Genomic DNA, 23,603 nt, shown 5'->3' with positions numbered 1-23,603 from the left:
TTAGGGGTGTTTAGGCTATGGCCATTCTAACTTTTTCATGTTGGAAAGGGCTGACGATAATATGGGATAGGAGATGGAACTATCTGATGTTCTGGAGAGGCTGGGCCCTCTAGGTTTCAGGACTTATCTGGTCCAGAGTCCCTTCTGGAGGTTGTAGGTTTCTGAAAAGTTACTCCAGTGCATGGAACCCTTGTGGAATCTTATATGTTGCCCTAGGTGTTCTTTAGGATTGGCTAGAATGTTCCTGGTTGGGGTTTAGCAGGTTATGATAGGTAGCAAGGTCTTATATTATAAGATCATGACATCTGTGAATGGGGCAGTTTTACATCTTCCTTTTCAATTTGGATGCCGTTTATTTTTCTTACCTAATTGCTCTCACTGTAACTTTCAGTACAGTGTTAAATAACTTTGGTGGAAGCTTTCAGTCTTTCACCAATAAGAATGCTGTTAGCTATGGGTTTTTCATATACAACCATTGTCATGTTGAGGAAATTTCCTTCTACTCCTAGTAGAGGTTTTTTAAATCATGAAAGGGTGTTGGATTTTGTTCAATGCTATTTTTTTTTTGCATCAATTGACATATTATTTAGTTCCCTTCTCCCCTCCCCCTTCATTCTATTGATGTGGTGTTCATTAGGTTTTTTGGTGCATAGTCCGGAAATCAAACCCGGTCTCCCATGTGAAGGTGAGTATTCCACCATTGAACCACCTGTGCACCTGGTGTTCATTAGCTTTTTAAAATGAACTTATTGTTTTTCAGTGAGGTCCAGCAATGACAGCCTTTCAATACATGTGACTGCTTTACACCCTTTGTCTTATGTAACTTGTGTTTCCCAGGCCATTCCACACTGGAATAAGAACAAGATTCACCCTAAGAAAAAGAGTCACCTATTTCTCTCTTACTCCTCTTACCACCCATAACAGTAGAACTCTAGCCCTGCCCTACCCATTCCCCATTCCTAAATATTTCTTGGAAGTTCCATTGAGTTTCCACAGATTTCCTCCTCCCTTCTCCCCATGCCATGGTGATACACTGGAGAGTTTAGAAAGCTCCTGAACTTGTTGGTGTTTGTTTCTATTTATTTTTGTCTGGCATTGTTTTTTCATTCTATCATAAAGACTAGTGTATCTGATAAAGTCTGGAAGACATTTTCTTTTGAGGTGATCTGGATCAAACTTCTCGCCATCTTATAACAATTTTAAGACTACATTACGACATCAGCAGAATGTCCTACATACTGCAGAGCATCTCAGTCATCTTTGCTGAGAAAGAGACGCATAATGACAATTACAGGCTCCTCAAGACCTTGTACAAGGGTAATGTTCACCCAGCTTATCCTTATTGGGAAAGAAGAAGCCATGAAGACATTGGCCAAAACTGAACAGAATTCCTCTGTCTTCCAGAAACTATCCTGCAAAATAAGAACCATTAAGGCTTTGAATCATCCCAACAGTTAACTTATTTGAAGTGAGAGAGACTGAGAAAAGACTCTGTACCTTGTCATTCAGTACACAAGTAGAGGAAAGAAAAAGAGTCCCAATCAAATTATGCTAGATAATATTTAGTACTGTCATCAGAAGTTTAGTGTTCATAAAAGCATAAAGGAAGAGCACCTACTCTTAGAGTTCACACTTTGGCTTCAGCATTGAATTCACCTTTTGCAACAACCTGGATACCTTCTGTGATAGTCCCCCTTATACTGCTGAGGAATTCTTCCAGGGTCAAAAGTACCATGGACATGTGGTGAATGTGTGGAGCCTGGGAGTCATCCTCTGTACACTGGTCAGAGGACCCCTTTGATACACAGAACTTCAAGTAGCTGAGGAAGCAGGTAATGAGTGGATATGCATATTTCTCCCTGCACGTCCCTCTCCCATGGAGTGTGAACACTTGCTTTAGAAATTTCTCATTCTCAATCCAGCAAGAGAGGCTCTTTAGAGCAAATAAGGAAAGATCCTAGATGAATGTGGGCCATGAAAATCATGAAGTAAAGTCATATGCGGAGCCACTGCCTGATTACAAGGCCCCAAGTGGAATGCATTGGTTGTATCTGTGGGTTACACACAGAGGGATATCCAGGACTTTCTGGTGGGCCAGGGGGTACAAAGAGGTAGAAACACAGAGTAGAGTAAGAGTAGAAATACAGAAAATAAGGGGCCTGAGGAGGACCAGCAGTAAGGGGGAAGGCCAGCAGTATAGCCAACACACCCAGCCTGGAGGGGAAAAAGATCACCTTTGTCATCTCCGTGAACAGTGACCTTTCCATCAGTAACAAATAGTCACAGGAGTTCCCTGCTTTTGGAGACGGTCAACCTTAGGCAGGCCACCATCCAGAATGGCAAAAACAGTCTAACTGCGCCAGGGTCCAAGGCTCCACAGATTCTGCTCCTGCTGCATCCTTCCTGACACCTCCCCATATGAGCCAGGAATCCAGGACAGCCTCTGTGCAGTCCCACCAGCCCTCTGGGCTATACCACAAGGAAAGAAACTGTGAGGTGCCATAGCCTGGCATGGTACCCCCAAATGACTCTATGGCCTCCACCTCCCCCAGCAACATCAGTTAGCAGTGGTAAAGCCCCTGATGGGACCAATTTCCTCTGGGATGCATCCAAAGGAAAATCCATCCCTTCTAGGCAGCTCTGATAGGTGAAGGACTGGCAGATTTTGTCCTGCAGTATGACCCCGAAAGCTTCCACTGGCAACGCTGGAGATGGCAAGGGTCATTGGAGCTTCTTCAGCAAGTTCCCATTTAAGTTTCTAAATAGAAGCTGTGTTTCAGTTTTGCCACAAGGAACCTGAATGAGCAAAGGAAGCAGAAAGAAAGACCAAGTGAAGACTCAAACCTCATGTGTTGAACATTGGAGACAGTGATAAAAATGTATATATATATTTATCTCTCTCTCTCTCTTTCTCTCTCTCTCTGTATATATATATGTACCATACCAAATAACATATTTGTAGAGAGAAGCCAAGCTGTACTATCTACACTTTACATGGACTATGAAGACCATGAGCTCTCTGGAACCCAAAGAGTGTATGCAGTAGATTGCCAAGGTGCTGAAAGCAAACAGCGGCTAGTAAAATATGTTCTGCTGTGCACGCATGGCACATGAGGCTAAGAGGACTTTGTACAGTGAGGATGAAGGCATATAGGCTTCTGTGGTGTTCTCTCAACAGGGTTCAACTTAAGCAGATATCTTGAACCTCTCTGGCTTTCATAAGCATTGCCTACAAAATAACCAAGGAGCTCCACCTTTAAAAGGCTGCCAGAAGCCGACTGGGAGACAAGAGGAGGGATTGGCTGGTCCTGGCTGCCAGCTTGCCACTCAGCCCCCATCTAGGTAGAACTGGACTAGAATGATGTGTTTCCTCTGGGGCACCTCTCCTCTCCCCTTCCCTTCTCCTTCCTTTCTTCCTTGTTATGGATAGGAGGAAAAGTTGTGTAAAAAGAAACAAAGACATTCCAAATGAGAATAAACAGAGGCTATTTATTCAAAGCTTGCTGTGGCAAGAGAGTCAACCATCATCACTAGCTCTGGACAGAGACTCCAAGGCAGGGAAAGGAGAAGGAAAGCTTAATAGTAAAAACAAAAAAGAACAAAAAAGGGAAAGTTTCAGGTATGCTATGATTGTAGACTCATCAGCCTGCAGGCACCTTTCCTTGCTCTTCACTGGGACAGTGGAGAATGGACCAGTGGGATTCCTGGGAAGGTAGCTCAAGGTTGGAACATCCCATCAGGTCCTTCCCAGGCCTACTTAGGCTTCTATCTTTTCCTCCCTTCCTCTTCCTCTAAGGAAACCTCCAGAGCTTGCCTGCCCTGATCTCAGGCCCCTGGGCCCCTGTGGGCTGGAGATAGCCCTAAGAAGGTAGGGCTGATGGCTGCTCTGGGACTGCAGAGGCGAAGGTGAGGGGCTCTGATCACCCTCTACATTGACCCCTCTGTCCTCCCCTTCCCTAGAGCTGGGCATTTCTTCACATAAGCTATTGTCCAAGGGGCATTTGAACCTTTCCTCACAAGTCTCTGACGTTACCTTCACCATTGCTCCCCTGATGGAAGGAGGTGCTCACCCCAGGGCTGGGAATGGGTGGGGAGGGCACTACCAGGCCAGGTAGCACCTCTGGACCCTAGAGAGGCCCCTGAGCTGCTCATCGCCCCGAGACCAGGGCATCGATCATTCTTTCTTCTAGGAGAGCCTTTGTCTGAGGCACCCTAAGCCCCACAAAAACAGGGGATTCAATGTATGAGAGAAACCACTGGAATTGTCAGGATGAAGGTAAAGGGAGATCCTTAGGCCTAGAGAATAAACAATCTAGATTGGGGCAAGAGAAAAGGGGGCTTCAGGGGGATCGATGCCCCCAGCACAGCCAACCTATCATCAGGCACAGGGTCAAGGGCCCAGGATACTCTTAGGGACTTATGAAAATGTTTTCATTTGAATTTCTTTTAAAATCAGAAGTAAAAAGGAATATATAACAATGAGTACATAAATAATGAATCCAGCCTGGATTATATCCATCTTTATACAAAAGCAGCTGTGAAATACAATTTTTATATGTTTTCATGGAGGAGGGAGGCCACAAAGGCAAAAGTGACAAACGTCATACTCTGACCTTGACCACCAGTGAAAATAAAGACATTGAACAAATTGAAAGGGGATTTAGGCTTTTGTCAGAATGTCGCAAAATGGATTAATGATAAACGCATAGAAAATTAAGCAAACAGAAATTAAGACAATTCATATTCAAGGGAAAACAAAAAGGTGTGTAAGAAAGGAAATGCAAGCCTAATACACTACAAGTTCAGCTGTGAATAATATTTATATTCCATAATTGACACTGAAATTTGGTTTTTAAATTGTGGCATTACTAGATAAGGAGACAGGCGGAAGTGTTAGGCACTTGGTTGTAATATAGCTAACTCAATCTACTGTAATAAGAAATCAATAGATAAGAACAAAACCGAATATTTGTTTAGAGGTATGGTATGGGAATATGAAGGTAAATAATAGGAGAAACAGCCAAAAGAGAGAAAAGTTGGTGACTTTGTGGAGTGAGAATCAGTGGTGGAGAAGATTGGAACACAGTGCTGTTTTGTATTAAATGAAAAATTTTAATGGTACACAAATATGTGTATCACTTTGATGAAATTAAAAATTAAAGGAACTATTGACATTGCTGAAAGTTCACATACTCGATTGAAGAATTTTGTATATTTCTAAGTGTTTGTGCCTTCAATTTTTAAAAGTTTAAGTAGTGCAAAAGTGACGGCACTGCATGTCAGAACACCTATAAACCATGACAGACACGAAAGGTCCAGGCTGGGGAGGTAGAGGATCGGAGGGGAATGAGTAGAATACGGGCCAAAATGAAATTCTGAAGTGAAGGAGATGAGCAGAGAAATATTGTAGAGTGAGAAGAGTGACTGAAAATGAGGAACGGTAAAATGCTAAAACTAATTAAACAGAAGTACCAGAAGGAAATAGTGAATAAGATGCAATAAATATGGCAGAATATAAATTACAAACAGGAGTGCTGGGGAAAAGGGTAAATAATAGAATAAATGTCTTAACATTTTATTATTAACTATAATGATCTGCTAAGGTGTCATACGAAATAGGGTGCTGGTTATTATATAAAAACCTTAGAAATATTTAAAAATTTAGTTCCAGAAAAAAAAATTTTAAAACACCACTCAGTATTTGTCTTTCATGATTCTCTTAATCTTAAAAAACTTTCCCACATATTCATACCATGATGCTGCATGATATGTGTAATTTTAACAAGGGGACAAAAAAAGAAAGTGAAAAGATGCCCTTAATCAAAACAAAACCAAGGAAAAAACTTAGAGATATATGAAATAATTAGGTTATTTCAAGAAGTCCATGTTACTTAATAGAAATGGGAAAAAAATTTGCTGACCATAGCATATTAAGGAAATGCAAAAATTCGGGAATGGCAGACAAGAATGATGACGAAGGTATTAGTTAGCAGTGAAGTAGAAATCAACTTTAGAATTCAAGACAGTTTCACAATTCCCAGTGAAAGACATGAGTTTGGAGGCCCAGAAGACTATGCAAATGCTATCCAAGATCTTAAATATCATTTTCCCGGATAGACTTTTTAAGTCTGATAATGAAAGCAATTTGCTCTTGTACTCTCTTTCTTGAGCCACACCCCTCTGAGTACTAGATAAACAATAGTAAGAGCTATTATTTATTGTGTCCTTATTATTGGCCAAGCACATGTATTGGGCTCTTTAATAATTCAGCAAACACTTATTGAGTATTTTCTAGGTGCCAGACAGTGGGACTATAGCGGTAAACAGAACAGAGACTATGCCTAGCTTCACTGAGTTTATGGTACAATAATATAGAATTAGAAGTTATACAATGTTAAGAGGAGGTGGAGAAGAAAGGTCCAGACTGGCAAGGTAGAGGATCAGAGAAAATCACTACCTAGCCCTCCCAAAATAGTGCTCTCAGGAGGAAAAGTCAGAACTTGCAAGGAAATCTGGGTGAACCAGGAAAGTCCTGCTACAAGAAGGGGAACACAAAGAGGAGCTGGTAGAGAAGTGTTTATTAGATAATTCTACTACTTTTGATGGTGGATTAGGGGTTACTTTTGATCAGCAGGGCAGTCAGAGAGGAAAAGGACCTATGGGTCAAAGAGAGAAGAGCTTCGACAAGCTAGAACCCACTAGTACATCTGCATCTAGCTCTCACTGCATCTAACCAGGTCCTAGAGAAGAAGGACTGCAGCTCCACTTCCACCCTGCAATTCTTGCACAAATATCTCTTTTGGCTGCTACCATATGAAACCATAAGAATGTAGAATTCCAACTTAGATAAATTGACACAATACAAAACCAGTACAGTCTACTCCTTGTCAAATTGGCATCATACTCACTTCTTTTAACCATATTTAACTTTCAATAGAAAAATCTTCCTTCCATCAAACATTATGGAACTATCACTTATACAATGACAAACACTGTAACCCTCTCTCCAAAACAGAATATGAACCCCATATGTCACTTTATGTCTCTTTGGGGAATGTTCTGTTTACTAGCTAAGTTAAACTTCTCCTTTAAAATTTTCAAATATAAGCATAACCACTATTAGTTTATTTTATGTTCTATATTAAGAGAATGGGAAGGGGAAAATAATAAGAATTGTATTATAAATACAAATATATTTAAATTAAAGAAGAAAGGCTCAACTTGTACAGTACTCATTTCTGTGAACTGGTCACAGAGTTGTTGCTGGTATTTCTAATATCCTCTTCCACTACCCTTCCCCTAGTCCCTTTGATAGCCACAAACACCTCAGCTCTTCATAGTTCCTTACCTGGTGGGGTGCCCAGATCTTCATTCCTGAATGATTTATGCCATTAACAGGCCTGCTTGTATGGGATGTTGTCATTTTCTTCTAACATTTATCACTAGCTATGAGAATACTGAGGCACCCCAGTGGACCTCTGCACTGCATACATTCTACTCTTTATCCCTATGTGTAGTAGCATTTTAGTTTCCCCTTGATTGCCCAGATCAATCAGTACAATAGTCACCTTCTTTGACTGACGATTTACTTGCATGAGGAGCCCAAGGTGGCTAGGTGGCAATTTCAGCTTCCATGTTAATGGAATTCCAATCAATGTAGATCCATAACTCTGGATATATCCCCTTCCAAGAAAATTCAAAGCTCTTCTCACCAGGGAAGATGGCTATTCCACAGAATCAACCCTCAATGGAGTGGGAAGGCTGCAGTTGTCCACTTTTGGGTGGTTCCAGCATAACATGCAGAACCATCTATAAACTGGCTCCAATATTCTCTTCTTCAGTGAACTAGTCAGATGGAATTCCCCATGAGGGCATAAAGGCTGGGAGAGAAGAGGCAATGTGGTAAGAGCAGAGGTCATGGGAATCTTGCTCATGTGACTTACCTGGGCCTTCAGGATCTATTTTTGCCCAATTTAATGTATAGCATGTCTGCTTGAAAATGAAGTGCTGCTGTGCACTCCCAACTTTATGGTTTGATGTTTCAGACAATACTCAATTCATGAGGGGTAGCTCAGATCATATATAACTTGATGGCCCATAGTCAGGCATTCAGTCTTTGCTGGGGCCCAGGGGACACTGTTTCTTTTTTTTTTTTTTTAACATGGGCAGGCACCGGGAATCGAACCCGGGTCCTCTGGCATCACAGGCAAGCATTCCTGCCTGCTGAGCCACCATGGCCCACCCGACATTTTTTCTTAAATGAAAACAGTTATCTGAAGAGTATGGAGCTTTGCTCCAAGATCTTAAAGTTCTATATGATTTACCTGCCAAAGACTCCAAGGAGCATCCCTCTCTGTCACAAACACTTCAGGCACAATCAAATATGTTGTGTTAAATAACACACATAACAAAAAGCTTGTTTCGAGCTCAAATCTGTTGTAGAACCTTCTCATGGATCTCTTTTAAACCAGTGGTACACACAAAATAGGCCAGAGTAGCAGGACCAAGTGAGATACATGATGTCTACCAAATCTAACAGGTCCGCTAAGGTCCAATCTCAAACTAAACCCCAAACTCAAACCAAAGTCAAGCCAAGCACAAAGCCAAACTCAGTTGCCCCAAACTTAGAACTCTGGTATGCATGTTCCTGGCAGTGTCCTAGTTGAGGCCAGGTGGGGGCTTCCAGACCAGTCCCCTCTGCTTTTGCTTTTCGGCATTGCTCATGACTCCCTGCTTGAGCTGGAGCTGCCATTTACCTAGAGGAACCCTTAAGGATTTTGAGACATTAGTCAATGGCAGACAAAAAGTAACATGTTGAGGTTCCATCAGAAATCATTTAAATATTGCAGGAGAAGAATTTGTTTTTGTTTTGGATACCTACCCTTTGATCTACTTAATATTTGGGGTAGGGTGAATTTAAAAATTCTTTACCAAAAGTGAGATTAATTCCAATTAATGAATCTGCAACTTATTGGTGGCAACTTGATGTGATTAGAGAGCCACTGAGGTATTATTAGTGACATGGACTTAGACTTGAGGCCAAACAAAAGGGTTTAAATCCTGATCAGACACTTATTACTTATGTGATTTTAACCATAATTTCTTCCTCTGTGAAGTTTAGATTGCTGAAATATTTATATTCATGGAAAGGGTAGATGGATCTGATGAATGACGGTGGATTATCATCAACTTAATCAGTTGGTTACTCCATTTAGCTGCTGTTTCAGTTGTCTTTTCCTTGATGGAGCAAAGCAAACACATTCCCTGGCACTTCATGTGCAGCTATTTATCTAAAAAATGCCTTATTCTCTATCATGGGAGTAAGGATCAACAGAAGCAGTTTGCCTTCAGCTTGCAGGAACATAATTAACTTTACTGTCCTGTCTCAGCAATGTAGAAATTCTGCAATCTTCTCTAATTTCTCTTCGGGGACTGATAATTTTTCCACTGTATGAGACATCATGTGGGTCCACTGAGATATTGGTGATGATATGGTGATTTGGATCAGGTAAACAGGATGGAGCAACATTTCTAGACACCTAGGTAAAATGCAAATGAGTGGGAAGTAAGCACAGTGGATAGGGAAGAGATTCGCAAAAACTCAGAGCTCTGCCATCTTCATGAATTTTCTAGAAGTCTGGTGTCTGGAGCATGTTGGTATATTTCCGATGTGAAGTAGATGGTGTTGTGTCTGATCAGTCCTACCAGTGAGTCCTTAATGATATAAACCCATGAATGGATGACTAGATAATTGAGAGAGAAGACACAATGCTCTATACAGAAAAATTTCAAATAATTTCTACATATCTTCCACCCTCAAAAAGGTGGATATTAATGCTTTTATTTTGGGGGGATGGGGGGTGAGGTGGGTGGGAGGGTGGTTCATGGGCCTGGAGACTAACTCGTGACACCTTAAATGTGAGCTGAATTAATTAATGACTTGCTTCTAAGTCATTAGGGAACATGGAAATAACCTTTCAGTGGAGAAATGTGGCAAACAGTACATTGGCCAGGTGACCTAGATTAACATCATCAGTTAAATCATGTTGACAGCATATGCCCTTGATCCCAGAAGATGTGAATGGCACATAACCTTTGTGGTCTTCCTCCCCCAAACCCATAATTCCAGTATACCTAAGGAAAAAAATCCTTAGATAAATCCAAATTGAGGGATTTTCTTCAAAATACCTGACCAGTATACGCCTCGAAACTGTCAAGTTCTTCAAAAATGAGAAAAGTCTGAGAAACATTCCCAATCCAGAGGAGGTTGAGGAGGTAAGACACCTAATATAATACACCAGCCTTGCCAAGACCCTAGAACACAAAAGGGATATTAGGGAGAAACTAATAAAATCTGAATAAAGTATGGAATTTAGTTACTAGTAATGTGCCAGTATTACTTTCTTAGTTTTGACAAATGTACCATGTTAATGTAACATGTTTACAATAGGAAAAACTGAATGTGGGTTATATGGGAAGCCTCTGAATTATCTTTGGATCTTTTCTATAAATCTTGTATTATTCTAAAATAAAACATTATTTTTAAAGTACTTGTTTTGATTGATTCAAAGTTCTAGGGGCATGGGTTAAATGAGTTCATTCACTTGTCAAATGTATAGAGCATTGACATTTGTGCAAAAATGAAGATTTGTATATTTCAGTCTATGTACATTTTACCTCCAAAACAACTATAATAATGATAATATCATCAATTAAGTGGCATTGGAACACTGGGGCAATGGTGCACAGGGCAGGAAACTTGTGGGTCTCTCTGTTTAGTACTTTCTCTCAGCCCTCCGGGTGAATCACTGAAATTATGTTCAGATTATTCAATGCCAGTAACCAAGCCCCAGGGAAGTGGGCACCTCAGCAGAGTCAACATTGAAGATCTGGAAAGAAGAATCAGCCAAAGAGGAGTGAGATAGTTTCTTCTCTGTGCCCTGACTTCTCTCAATCCCTTAATTTTTAAGTCACAGGGAAAGGGGGCTTGGTTAGAGCCCAAGCCTTAATCAGATCATAGCTTTTTAGTGAGAAGAGTGCCAAAAAGTCAGCACTTCTCTTTAGTGGGAGGTGTCACTCAACAAGTCAGCACCTCTCTTTGTTGCCCTCCCATCATCTGCAGTGTCAGGCACAATGAGGTGCCAATTCTGTCTCTTCCATTCTTCCTTCGTTACACCTGTGTAAGCGAGTTGATTTGGGGATGAAGAGAACAGAGCATACTCCATCCAACTCAATTTTATATTCCAGAGATTCTTGCTCTTTTGTCTTTAATCCTTTGAAACTCCAAATCATGAGAGCATATTATGAACAACTATATGCCAACAAACTAGACAACTTAGATGAAATGGGCAAATTCCTAGAAACACATAAATTACCTGTACTGACTTAAGAAGAAATAAAAGATCTCAACAAACCAAATACAAGTAAAGAGAACCAATCAGTCATCAGAAATCCCCCCCCCCCCCCCACACACACACAAAAAGCAACCCAGGCCCAGATGGCTTCACAGGAAAATTTTATCAAACATTTCAAAAAAGAATTAACACCAATCCTGCTCAAACTCTTTCAATAAATTGAAGATAAAGGACCACTACCTAACTCATTTTATGAAGCTAACATCAATCTAATACAAAAATCAGGTAAAGATAATAAAAGAAAAGAAAACTATAGACCAATCTCCCTAATGAATATAGATGCGAAAATTCTTAACAAAATACTGACAAATATCCAACACCACATTAGAAGAATTATGCATCATGTTCAAGTGGGATTCATACCGGGAATGCAAGGGTGATTCAACATAAGAAAATCGATCAGTGTAATACAGCACATTAACAAATCAAAAGGGAAAAATCACATGATCATATCGATTGATGCTGAAAAACCATTCAACAAAATCCAGCATCCTTTCTTGATTAAAACACTTCAAAAGTTATGAATCAAAAGAAAACTTTCTCAATATCATAAAGCGTGTATATGAAAAACCCATAGCCACTTTTATAATTAATGGTGAGAAATTGAAAGCATTCCCCTTGAGATCAGGGGCGAGACAAGGATGCCCACTGTCACCACTATTGTTCACCATTGTATTAGGAATATTAGCTGGAGCAACTAGACAGGAGAAAGAAATGAAAGGCATCCAAATAGGAAAGGAAGAAGTAAAACTTTCATTATTTGCAGATGACATGATCTATACTTAGAAAACCCTGAGAAATTTACAGCAAAATTACCTGAGCTAATAAACAAATTCAGTAAAGTGGCAGAAAACAAAATTCATATACAAAAATCAGTAATGTCTCTATACACAGCAATGACTTATCTGAGGTGACAACTAAGGAAAAAAATCCATTCTGAATAGTGACCTGAAGAATTAAGTATCTAGGAATAAGCTTAACCAGGGATGTCAAGGGCTTATATACAGAAAATTACAAAAAAGAAAAAAATTGCTAAAAGAAATTTAAAAATGACCTGAATGAGTTAGACTCATTTTATGAAGCTAAATGAATAGATGGAAAGATATTCCATGCTCATTGATTGGAAGGTGGAATATTGTCAAAATATCAATCCTACCCAAACTGATCTTCAGATTCAATATAATACCCAATAAAAATTCCAACAACCTACTTTGAAGACTTGGAAAAGCTGGTCATCAAATTTATATGGAAGGGAAAGAGACCCGAATAGCTAAAAATATTCGAACAAAGAAGAGTGAACTGGAAGATCTATCACTTCCTGACTTTAAAGATCACTATAAAGCCACAGTGGTCAAAACAGTATGGTACTGGCACAAAGATAGAAGTACTGACCTATGGAATAGATTCAAGAGTGCAAAGATTGACTAGCAAATTTATGGACATTTGATCTTCAGTAAGACCCCCAAATGCTTTGATTATGTAATCCCAATACAGTGAAAGCTAAAAACCTTAAGCATGTAATACGATAGCGATGTATGTATTTCTATATTATAAATATGTGCTATATTTGCTCTAGGTATTACTTCTTTTGAATGTTAGAAAACACTGCTACTCTTTTTGAATTACAGATATCTGCTGGAATGACTCATGAATTATTGATCTCATAAATGAAATAATGTTATATTATCAAAAATAACTGTGACAGTTTTAAAGGTATTATTAGAAAACACAAATTTTCCCTGTTTTTATAGGTTATATTTGGCTTCTTTTGCTGAACAATGTGCTTGTGAGATTCATCCATAGGCTGCAAGTAGTTGTAGTTCATCCGTTCTTATTGCTGAAATCACAGACTGCAGTAAATTCTGCCCCTCCAAGTAATGCCCAACCTTGAATCAATGCAATGCTTATTAAAGGAAGTCTCATAAATCTTATTAAGGTGTTTTGTATAAACATACCTATGGGCATTCCATCCTCTGGAGTTCCTATTGCTCTCATAGCATACAGATCAGATCCTGTGGAGAAAGTATTTTTTGCCCCATGAACAATGAAAACTTTCCCCTCTGTCCAACTTTCCAATTCAATCACTTTTTCCAAACGTTGTAGCATCATATCACCTGAAGAGACATTCATTTTACTTGGATTGTTCAGAGTAAGGATGCCAGTGCCACTGTCTTCCTTCTGAAGCTCAGTGGATCCACCAGTAAACTGCTGAAGTGGTTTTTTTTTCCCACTTCTTCTTTAAGGAAACCATGAGATGTATTATAAAGTGACAATCCCTTTTGATGTAGCAGTTTTGTCCTTACAAAGAGAAACGGTGGCTTCAGAAGACTTGTTGCCATTTCTAGGTTCTATATTACCCCTGCATACTACCAATAGTTAAAGCCTCCTTCACCTCAAAACCTCGGTCTATGGTGTCAAGCACTTGTCTTCCCAAGCCCAGGAGGCAATTGGGGCAAGTGGCTGCCTGGAATTTGTTTGAGGTAACACTAAAGTCCCTTCCCCACGGTCTAGAAATCCCAACTGTGCCACAAGACCCTGAAAGCATAGCCTCCGTGCATAGCCCAGGAAGCCAGTGTGACTGATCCTTATCTTTCCATTGTGGTGGATGTATCTCTCTCCTTACCTTAACTGTGAGCTCTTTCTTCGTGGAGATTTTGGCCTCTCTGAGGGGTTCCTTTCCCAGGTTCTGCTCTGTGTCCTTCATGGTGAGCCCAAGCAGGGGAAGAGAGTGGGCCCTGATAAGGAGAGCCCCTGGCCCCAAAGACCGATGTGTGATGATGACCATGTTCTGTAGCCCAGGAAACTCTGTTAGAAAGAAGCAGTCCCAGGAGGAAGACGAGTCTGAGGGGCAGAGGAGAATTTCTAAAGAGGGTCTTTGAGGTTCTCACATATTCTGATTTCTTTGGCAAAGGAGCCAGTCCTTGCTGTCTGGATGTCCAAACGCCCTTATACTGCAACCTCCAGCCACCAGGGCCATTCCAGAGGCAAGGTTACACTCCATCACATAGACAGTTGTGAGGTATGGTTACCTCCCAGTCCACACTAGAGCTGTAGGAGCTTGTGGATTTCCTGATAGTTCTTGCAAGATCTTTTAGGTGTGCATATTTGTCTTTGTTGAAAAGAAGACTCATGCTACTTTCAGATACTCAAAAGGTTCATAAGCAAAAATGAATAAGGAAAAATAGCCATTTACAGGACCTCACCCTCCTGGTTTCCATCATTTGCTTTAGGCCTGTGGCTCTGTACCACTCTGGATATTGTCCAGGCACAAAGGATAGGTCAACAGACAGTAATGAAATCAGTAATATACAAGCCAAGGGCTGTCTTGTTGGAAGAACCTAGAGGGTCATCTCATCCTCATTCTTTCTGATGTTTGGAGGCCTTTTCAATACCCCCAGCACATTGCTTTGAAACCTCTGTGTGAAACTTCCGTGACAGGGGCTCACTCACCATCATAAACTAGCATTGCATCTTTTGATAGCTCTATTAAAAATATGATTCAGAATTGAATGAATCATGCTTCACAGCGGTATTGTTCCATCCTTCCTAGATTGTCCCCATTGGCCAGTTGTACATGCAACAAGCCATTAACCCTCAAATGCAGAACTCATTATCTTCCCTTCCCACAATTGCTTTTCCTTCATCTGTTTCCTGTCTCAGTTGAATGACACCCAGATTTCAAAGCCAGAAATTGTCTGTCAAAATTCCTCCTTCTTGCTTACCACTTCACATCCTACCAACTCCCAAGCCTCATCATTTATACTTCCTAAATATTTCCCAAATGTGTTTATCTATCTCCTTGATCCAGCTGCCATTACCTAATCCTGTTCTACCATCTGCCACTTAGATAACAGTAACTGTTTCCTTGTAGGTCTGCTTTTCTCCAATTTAGCTCATTTCTAATTTCTCCATACAATAGCCAGATATGCTTTTCAAAATTCAAATCTGATCAGCTTTCTTCTCTTGGAATTCTTTCTGTCACAAAGTCATTACACAGTATACAAGTCCTATTGTCAGCTGCCCCTGCCTCATCTATCATTGCCTGGATCTTACACTGTAAACTCAGTTAGACTGAATAGTATTATCAGTGAGAACCTAGTCTCCTTTTCTTATTTTCAAACAGTTACACAGTTTATTCACCTTGTAATACTTGGAAAAAGCTCAGAAGAAGGTATAGTCTTTGGAATTCACACAACTTCCTAGAGTCTCTTTTTGGAAACTTTTCTTTTGAAATAATTTTAGTAAAGGAAACTTGCCATGTATCCTTCACTCAGCATTCTCCAGTGATAACATCATAAGTAACCATATGTTCTGGTTTGCTAGCTGCCAGAATGCAATATACCAGAAACGGAATGGCTTTTAACAAGGGGAATTTAATGAGTTGCTTGTTTACAGATCTAAGGCCGAGAAAATGTCCCAATTAAAACAAGTCTATAGAAATGTCCAATCAAAGGCATCCGGGGAAAGATACCGTGGTTCAAGAAGGCCGATGAAGTTCAGGGTTTCTCTCTCATCTGGAAAGGCACATGGCGAACGCAGTCAGGGCTTCTCTCTCAGCTGGAAGGGCACATGGCAGACACGGCGTCATCTGCTAGCTTACTCTCCTGGCTTCTGGTTTCATGAAGCTCCCCGGGAGGCATTTTCCTTCTTCATCTCCAAAGGTCGCTGGCTGGTGGACTCTCTGCTTTGTAGTGTTGCAGCATTCTCTGCCCTCTCTGAGTCTCTCATTCTCCAAAATATTTCCTCTTTTATAGGATTCCAGTAAACCAATCAAGACCCACCCATATGGGTGGAGACATGTCATCCCCTAATCCAGTTTAACAACCGTTCTTAACTAAATCTCATCAACCAGGGAGATGATTTCATTACAGTTTCAAATATACAGTATTGAATAGAGATTATTCTACCTTTAAGAAATGGGATTTATATTAAAACATGGCTTTTCTTAGGGGGCATATACCCTTTCAAACCAGCACACCATAGTTCAAGTATCAAAACAAGAAAATGGATATTTGGGCAATACTATTAACTAAATTACAGGTATTATTTTGATTTACCTAGTTTTTAACTGCAATTTATTTTCTTGGTGTATAAGCGTGTGACGTTTTATCACAATCATAGGTTTTTATAGGCATCACAATCAAGATACAAAACTCTTCCATCACACCCAATGAACTTCCCCATGTTACAGCTTTATAGTCATACCCTCTCTACAAACCTAATTCCTGCCAACTACTGATCTGCTCTCTATCACTGTCATTTTGTCATTTCAAGAATGTTACAGAAAAAGAATCAGTATGTAAACTTTTGAGATTAGATTTCTTTTATTCACAATAATGCCCTTGAGATTCATCTAAATTTTTGCATGGTCTGTGCAATTTTTTTGTTCCATTTTTTGGTTCCTGACTATTCCATTGTATGCATGTACCACCATTTATTTTATCCACTCACTTACTGAAGGACAATTACGTTATTCCCAGTATTCTTGGCTATTAAAAATGTAGCTTCCATGAACAATATTTTGCAGCATTTTTTCATTTTAACCAGGAGATGTACAGATTTTCTTTTATCTATGGTAAAAACCAGAAGTAAATTGCTGGGTGATATGGTAAGTGTAAATTTATAAGAAACTGACATCTGTTTTCCAGAGTGGTGGTACCATTTTACATACTACCAGCAGTGAAGGAGAAATCAAGTTTTTCTTCATCCTCCCAGTACTTGGTATTTTCATTATTATTATGTTTATTTTAGACATTCTAATAGGGTTTTAACTTAAAAATGACTTTAACGTCCATATTCCTTATGGCTAATAATGTTAAACATCTTTTCATATGTTTATTTGTCACTCTTAAGATGCTTTATGGCAAAAAGTCTGTTCAAAATTTTTTCCTCCAGTTTTTCATGGGATGGTTTTCTTACTTTTGAATTTACAGAGTTCTTTATATATTATATACACAAGCCCTTCATTGGTTAGGAGATTTGCAAATCTTTTACCATAGTCTATGACTTATCTTTTCATTCTCTTAGCAGTGTCTTTAGTGGAGCGTTAATTTTAATGAAGTCCAATTTCTAAATTTTATTTTATTTATTGTGCTTTTGGTGTCATAGCTAAGAAATCATCTCCTAATCCTATGAAGAATTTCTTACATATTTTCTTCTAAAAGTTTTATCATTTTACCTTTTATATTTACATTTATGATACATTTAAAATTAATTTTTTCTATAAGGTATGAGGTTTAGGTTAGATTCTTTTTTGTTGTTTTCTTTCTTTTTTTGTTATATGAATGTCTAATTGTTTCAATATCATATGTTGAAAAGATTATAATGTCTCCATTGAATTGCCTTTTCTCTTTTGTCAAAAAATCAGTTGACCATACTTGGATAATTGATTTATGAACTCTATCCTGTTTCACAGATTGATGTGTCTGTGCCTTCACTTAAATCACTATAATTACATAATAAGTTTTTAAATTGAGGAGTGTTATTGCTACCATTTCATTCTCTTTGCCAAAATTGTTTTTAGTTGTCCTGGTATTCTGCTTGCCTTTATGTACAAAATTATTCTGGCTGAGATTTTGATTTCAGTTGTATTAAAACTACTGATCAAATTAGGGAGAATTGGCATATCTGCTATGTTAAATCTTTCCATCCATGAACACTTTATGAGGCTATATAGACTTTATCTCTTTGATTTCTTTCATTAGCATTTTGTAGTTTTCAGCATACAGGTCCTGTCCATGTTTTGTTAAATTTATACCTAAGTATTTATTTGTTTGGCACTTTAGTAGTTGGTATAGTAGTTTTCATTTTGGTTTCCAATTATTCATTGGTAGTATATAGAAATGTGGTTTGTTTTAGTGTGTTGACCTTGAGTCTTGCAACTTTGCTAATCTTGGAAATTATTTTGTAGACTCCTTGAGAATCTACATGTCATCTTTTAAAATAAAGACAGCTCTTTTTCTTCTTTCTATATGATTTTATTTCCTTTTCTTGCCTTATTGCACTGGCTAGGACTTCCAGTACTATTTTTGATAGAAGACCTGAAAACAGACATCATGTCTTGCCTTTAGAGAAAGGCATTCAGTCTGTCATTTGACATTAAGTATGATGTTAGCTATAAATTTTTTTTAGATGCTCTTTATCAGATTGAGGAATTTTCCTTTTATTGCATCCTTTAAAAAATATTTTAATCATGATTTCCTAGAGCCTGCCCATGCAAAAAAAAAAAAAAAAAAAAAAGTCCTCTGGGCAGTGCCGCAGTGGCTCAGTGGCAGAAGTCTTGCGTTCAATTCCTGGAGCATGCCCATGCCAAAAAAAATGTTAAACACAAAACATTTTAATCATGAATGAATGTTAAGTTTGTCATATGCTTTTTCTGCAACAATTGTTATGATTATGCATTTTTTCTACAAACTGTTAATATGGTAGATTAATGATTTTTTAATGTTAAGCCAGTCTTGCATTCTTGGGATAAACTCCAGTGAGGTTCAACATATTATACTTTTTCCATATTATAAGAATGAACTTGCTAATATTTTTCAATGATATTGTATATATGTTTGTGAAGAATATTGCTATGATATTTTCTATTCTTGAAATATCCCCTTTGACTTTGAGATCTGGCCTCAGAAATGAGTTGGGCTTCTTCTATTCTCTTGAAGATATTGCAGAGAATTGCTATTTCACCTTTAAATATGTGGTGGAATTCATCAGTTAAAGAATCTGGACATGGGGCTTTTTTTTTTTTTTGGAATTTTTTAGTTCTAATGTAATCTATTTGTTATAAAGTTCTTCATATTATTCAATTCACTAGTCTCAAAGAATGTTTCCACTTCATCAAAGTTGTTGAATTTCAGTGTGTAGAGTTGTTCATAATATTGCTTTATTTTTTACTTAATGTCTACAGAGTCTATAGTGATATCCCCGTTTTTCATTCCGGTTATTGGTTATGTGAATTTTCTCTCTCATATTTTTGTCAGTCAGTTTAAGTCTATTTTTTTTTAGGAGGGGGGTGTTCAGGTTTACCTTATTTCACAATCTTTTAAAATAATCCATTTTGATTACATTTATTGTCTTTACTATTTTTATGTTTTCAATTTCGATGAATTCTGCTGTTATCTTATTTCCTTCCCTTTGTTCACACTGGGTATATTTTCCTCAACAGTTCTTTTTTTTTTTTTTTTTATTTGAGGTAGAAGCTTAAATTATTCATTTGAGACCTTTCCTTCTTTTCTAATATGAGCATTTAGTGGTATGTATTTCTCTCCAAGCACTGCTTTAGCTACAGCCACATATCTTGATAATTGTATTTTTATTTTCATTCAGTTCAATATGTTCTTTCATTTTTGTTGAGACTTCCTATTTGACCCATGGACTATTTGGAATTGTTTTGTTTTATTTCTAGTGTTTGGGGATTTTCCTTTTAACTATTTGTTATTTATTTTTAATTAATTCCATGTGGCCAGATAATCTACTTTGTATTATTTCAATTCCTTTGAATTTTTTATGGTTTCACTGATGCTACATGATATATTGGTGAAAAGGGACCAATTTTGAAGTCTCCAACTATAATTGTGGATTTATTTTTGCTTTCAGATCTGTAGGTTTTTGCTTTCAGATCTGTAGGTTTTTGCTTCATGTATTTTAAAGATCTCTTGCTTGATACATACACATTTCGGATTATTATATATTCTTGGTAAACTGCCCCTTTATAATTATGTAATGTCTCTTTGTTTCAGGTAATTTTCTTTGCTCTGAGGTCTATTTTCTTTCATAGTAATATAGACACCCCAACTTTCTTTTGATTACGGTTTTCCTTTTAACCTCCCTATATCATTATATTTGAAGTAAATTTCCTGTAGAAATTTTTCTGTATAGTTTGGTCATAAGCTGTTTGTTTTGTTTTATGATCGTGATCCATTTTGACAATCTCATGTTTTACCATGTTTAGACCATTTACCTTTAATATAATTATTGATATCTTTGGACTTATCTATGCCATTTTATTATTTTTCTTTTTGTTCTCTCTGCTTTTTTGTTCCTCTTTTCCTTTTCCTGCTTAAATGTGAATGAATTGAACTGTTTTTAGTATTCCAAATTCAGTTATATTTTCCAGCAGATCTCCTTACTGGAAATATTTTAATAGTCACTCTAGTGATTACAGTAAACAAAATTATTAAATTAGCAAAGTCTTTTACTGTCAGCATTTACCACTTAGTACAATGTAGAAGATTACCACCAAATAGGTTACTTTACCCTCCACCCCCTATGCTATAGTCATATTTGGGCCACTTGGCAGTGTGCCCTAGACTTTATTAATAGAGTAAAGAATAGCTCCCTCCATTTTGCAGTCTTCCCCCTATTCTCTAGCTTGAAGGGCGAGGTGTGCTGCCTCTCCTGGCATTAGTACAGGACAAGTTTAGTTGTCAGGGCTCTGCAGCCACCATACAGCGGGAGATGGGAGTGGCAACACTTTTTTTTGTAGCGTTTTTCTAAAGTAATCAAAAGAATTCTGATTTGTGAGGCCACCAGCTTCTCTGTCCTATGGTTGGAGAGAGGGGTCTTTTCTTGGAACTTTTCAGTCTTTTCTGCTTGAAGGCAATTCTTGGTTGCAGGATTTTTAGCACTCTATCCAGGATATATAGGATGCAAAAACAAACAAATACAGAACAGGGAACCTACTTATGAGTCATTGCTTGAGTCTTAAGGTCCCTAGTTAGGCAGATTTCTATTCTCCATCTTTCAGAGTCTTTTGATAGTTAATCCGTGTGTGTATTCCAAGGTTTTTAGTTGTAATTAGTGTAAGAAATAGGGTGGAGTGTGCCCACTCCATCTTGACTGGAACCAGAACCTTGGACCATTTTTAACCAGTTCCCCACCAGTGATCCTGGGATTACAGACTCATTTATTCATTAGTCTTGTCCTCAACATTTTAGACACTGTTCCAGTATTCAGAGCCACAAAATAAGATCAAATGACATACTTTAACTCCCAAGAAGGGAATAAAGGGAAGGTAGGTTTGAAGCACCTCCAAATAGCTGGCTTCATAGCTCGGACCACATAGAGGTTTCCCTCCTACCCCTTCCCCATATCACTGGACATACTTCACCTGCCCTTTGCTAGACCCACACTGAGGCAGGCATGTTGCAGTATTTGCGTAGGCAAGGCATCCAACCATTCTAGAAGATCATCCTATTCGACAGATTGAAAGTCATCTGTGTCCTGTGTTGCAACTCCTTCAAAGTTGGAGTTGATGGTAACAGGTGTCACACTTTTAGAGGGTTCTCAGAGACCTTGTTCGTACTGAATAGAGTCTAATGGGGCATCAGTAGGAGGGCCAGATACACGGATATACAAGTGAACATACATGGGGAAAGCAAAGCTCTAATCTTAAAACAGAGACCAAAAAAGCTGCCCACCCCTACCTAGTCCACAGATAAAGGGCACACAACTCAAGTTATTTTGCAAGTCCAAGGAGGTCACGTGGGTGTGTGTGCTCACGTGTCACGGAAAATGCAGGGAAGGCATAAATACACGACTATTCCAGAGATTCAGAGAATTCACTTGAACAGATGAACGAAATGAAAATCCAAGAGACACTCTAGGCACTTGTAGAAACTCCGACCTGGAGGCAGCATTGATAGCCCTGGCGTATGCATCGTTACCGTATGCCTTCTTCTGAAGGAGAGTGGGCTTCCTTCCTGTTCTGCCCAGACCTCCCCTGTGTGTTCTCTCCAGGCTTAGCCTGGGGCCAAGGAACTGACTCAGACACATCTCCTTCCCTGAAGAAGTTCACTTACTAGGGAGGCGTTGCATACGTGAATTATCACCTGGGAGCTCCAGGGAAAGCTTTCCTGAGAAAGTGTGCTGGAGAAGAGGAGGTTGTAGCAGCCAGGATTATCCAGCCACCTAGGCCGTCTATTACAAATTGCTGGTGGTTGTAGGACTGTGGGGAAAGCATTGTCTCATATCGGGAGGACTGGGAGGTTGGGAGACTGCACAAATCTCAGGAAGCAGATGGGTTGTATTTACCTCAGGGAGGGATGTTACAGCTCAACTTTAATCAATGGCTTTGGCGAGATGGGAATTGTTTGTGTGTTTTTGCACATGCACATGTGTACCCACAAAGTTTGTTTACTCAAGGGGATCAATATAATTTAATCAGTATTCTACATTCCTGGTTGTGTTCATGAGGAGAAAGAAAAGAAAGATACAGATGTAGGGAACCAAACACTTACAGTTCCACACTCATAGAGCTTTCATTCTAAAGCTCAGAGGCAGTAAATAAATAAGTACAAAAAATAAACAGCCAGGATATATCATATAGTGTAAGAAATAAAATAAACTAAGTGGATAGGGAGCAGCTAGGTGGGCTTATTTTAGATTACATGATAAAGACAGGTTTCTCTGGGAGAAGAGTATTTGAGTAGAAGAGAAAGAGTCTGCCAACAGTGCACAGGGAGAGAAGGTCCACGCAGGGAGAACATCAAGTGTAAGCCTGAGGCAGGAGTGGTTTGGTGTTTTAAAGCAGCAAGGGGTCTGCTGTGCCTTCATGGATGCGTGTGTATGTGTGCACACATGTGCATGTATAAATATAGTATGTGCATGGATTTGTATGTGCATTTGTGAATATCTACACAAAGATATCAACATGGCCATCCCTGTATATCTATTTACTATGGTTCAGCAATAGGAATTGCCAATATGGGTGGTAACTGAAAGAGGAATTGTGTGGTATTCAAGCAGACAGCCACCTAGTACTGAGCAGGATACCCCTGGGGAATGCTCCTAAAAAGAAATTAGTGCAGCCCTAAGAAGAGTTATTTATTAATCTGCTGCTTAAGGCCAAGCCAGCACGATCCTTGTTTACCAAACTGATTGGACCCTACATTACTGTGTCCAGTCTCCTCTGTCACCCTGATGCATCTGCCAGAGCTCCAGTTGAAGGGTCAGCTTCTCTGTTGATGCTTGCCTCTGCTGCAGAAGCCCTGTAAGTCAGTCATGCTGGTGAATGAAACAGGGATCCTGACCAAGAATCTGGTGCCTTAATTTGGCCCAGGGGACTTGGAGGAGGCTTCCTGGAGGTGGGGACGAATTGGATAACAGAGAAGAGCCATGGGTTACCTCTTTTTCTGCTTATGCTGGGCCACTTGTAATGTTGCTGGATCCATCTGACCATTTGCAAATTAT

The 23,603-nt window shown here is 39.0% G+C and overlaps 1 protein-coding gene and 1 pseudogene across 3 annotated transcripts in view; one reads left to right on the top strand and one right to left on the bottom strand.

Moving 5' to 3' along the window:
* The window catches only part of MBL2 (mannose binding lectin 2), a 33,523-nt gene that overhangs the window by 4,582 nt on the left and 5,338 nt on the right, over positions 1 to 23,603 (top strand). The window contains exon 1 of one of the 3 annotated variants that reach the window (XM_077125290.1): positions 23,278 to 23,403. The exons of the other annotated variants lie outside the window; for them this stretch is intronic. The gene's annotated coding sequence lies outside the window, so the exon portion shown is untranslated. Of the gene's footprint in view, positions 1 to 23,277; positions 23,404 to 23,603 lie in introns of those variants that run through there. 3 annotated transcript variants of the gene reach the window in all.
* On the bottom strand, positions 13,258 to 13,753 carry LOC143653118 (ethylmalonyl-CoA decarboxylase-like; annotated as a pseudogene).

The sequence above is a fragment of the Tamandua tetradactyla genome, chromosome 13, assembly GCF_023851605.1.
Source record: "Tamandua tetradactyla isolate mTamTet1 chromosome 13, mTamTet1.pri, whole genome shotgun sequence".
NCBI classification, from domain to species: Eukaryota; Metazoa; Chordata; class Mammalia; order Pilosa; family Myrmecophagidae; genus Tamandua; species Tamandua tetradactyla.
The sequence above is the reverse complement of the archived record's forward strand: the minus strand, read 5'-3'. Positions and strand labels throughout refer to the sequence as shown.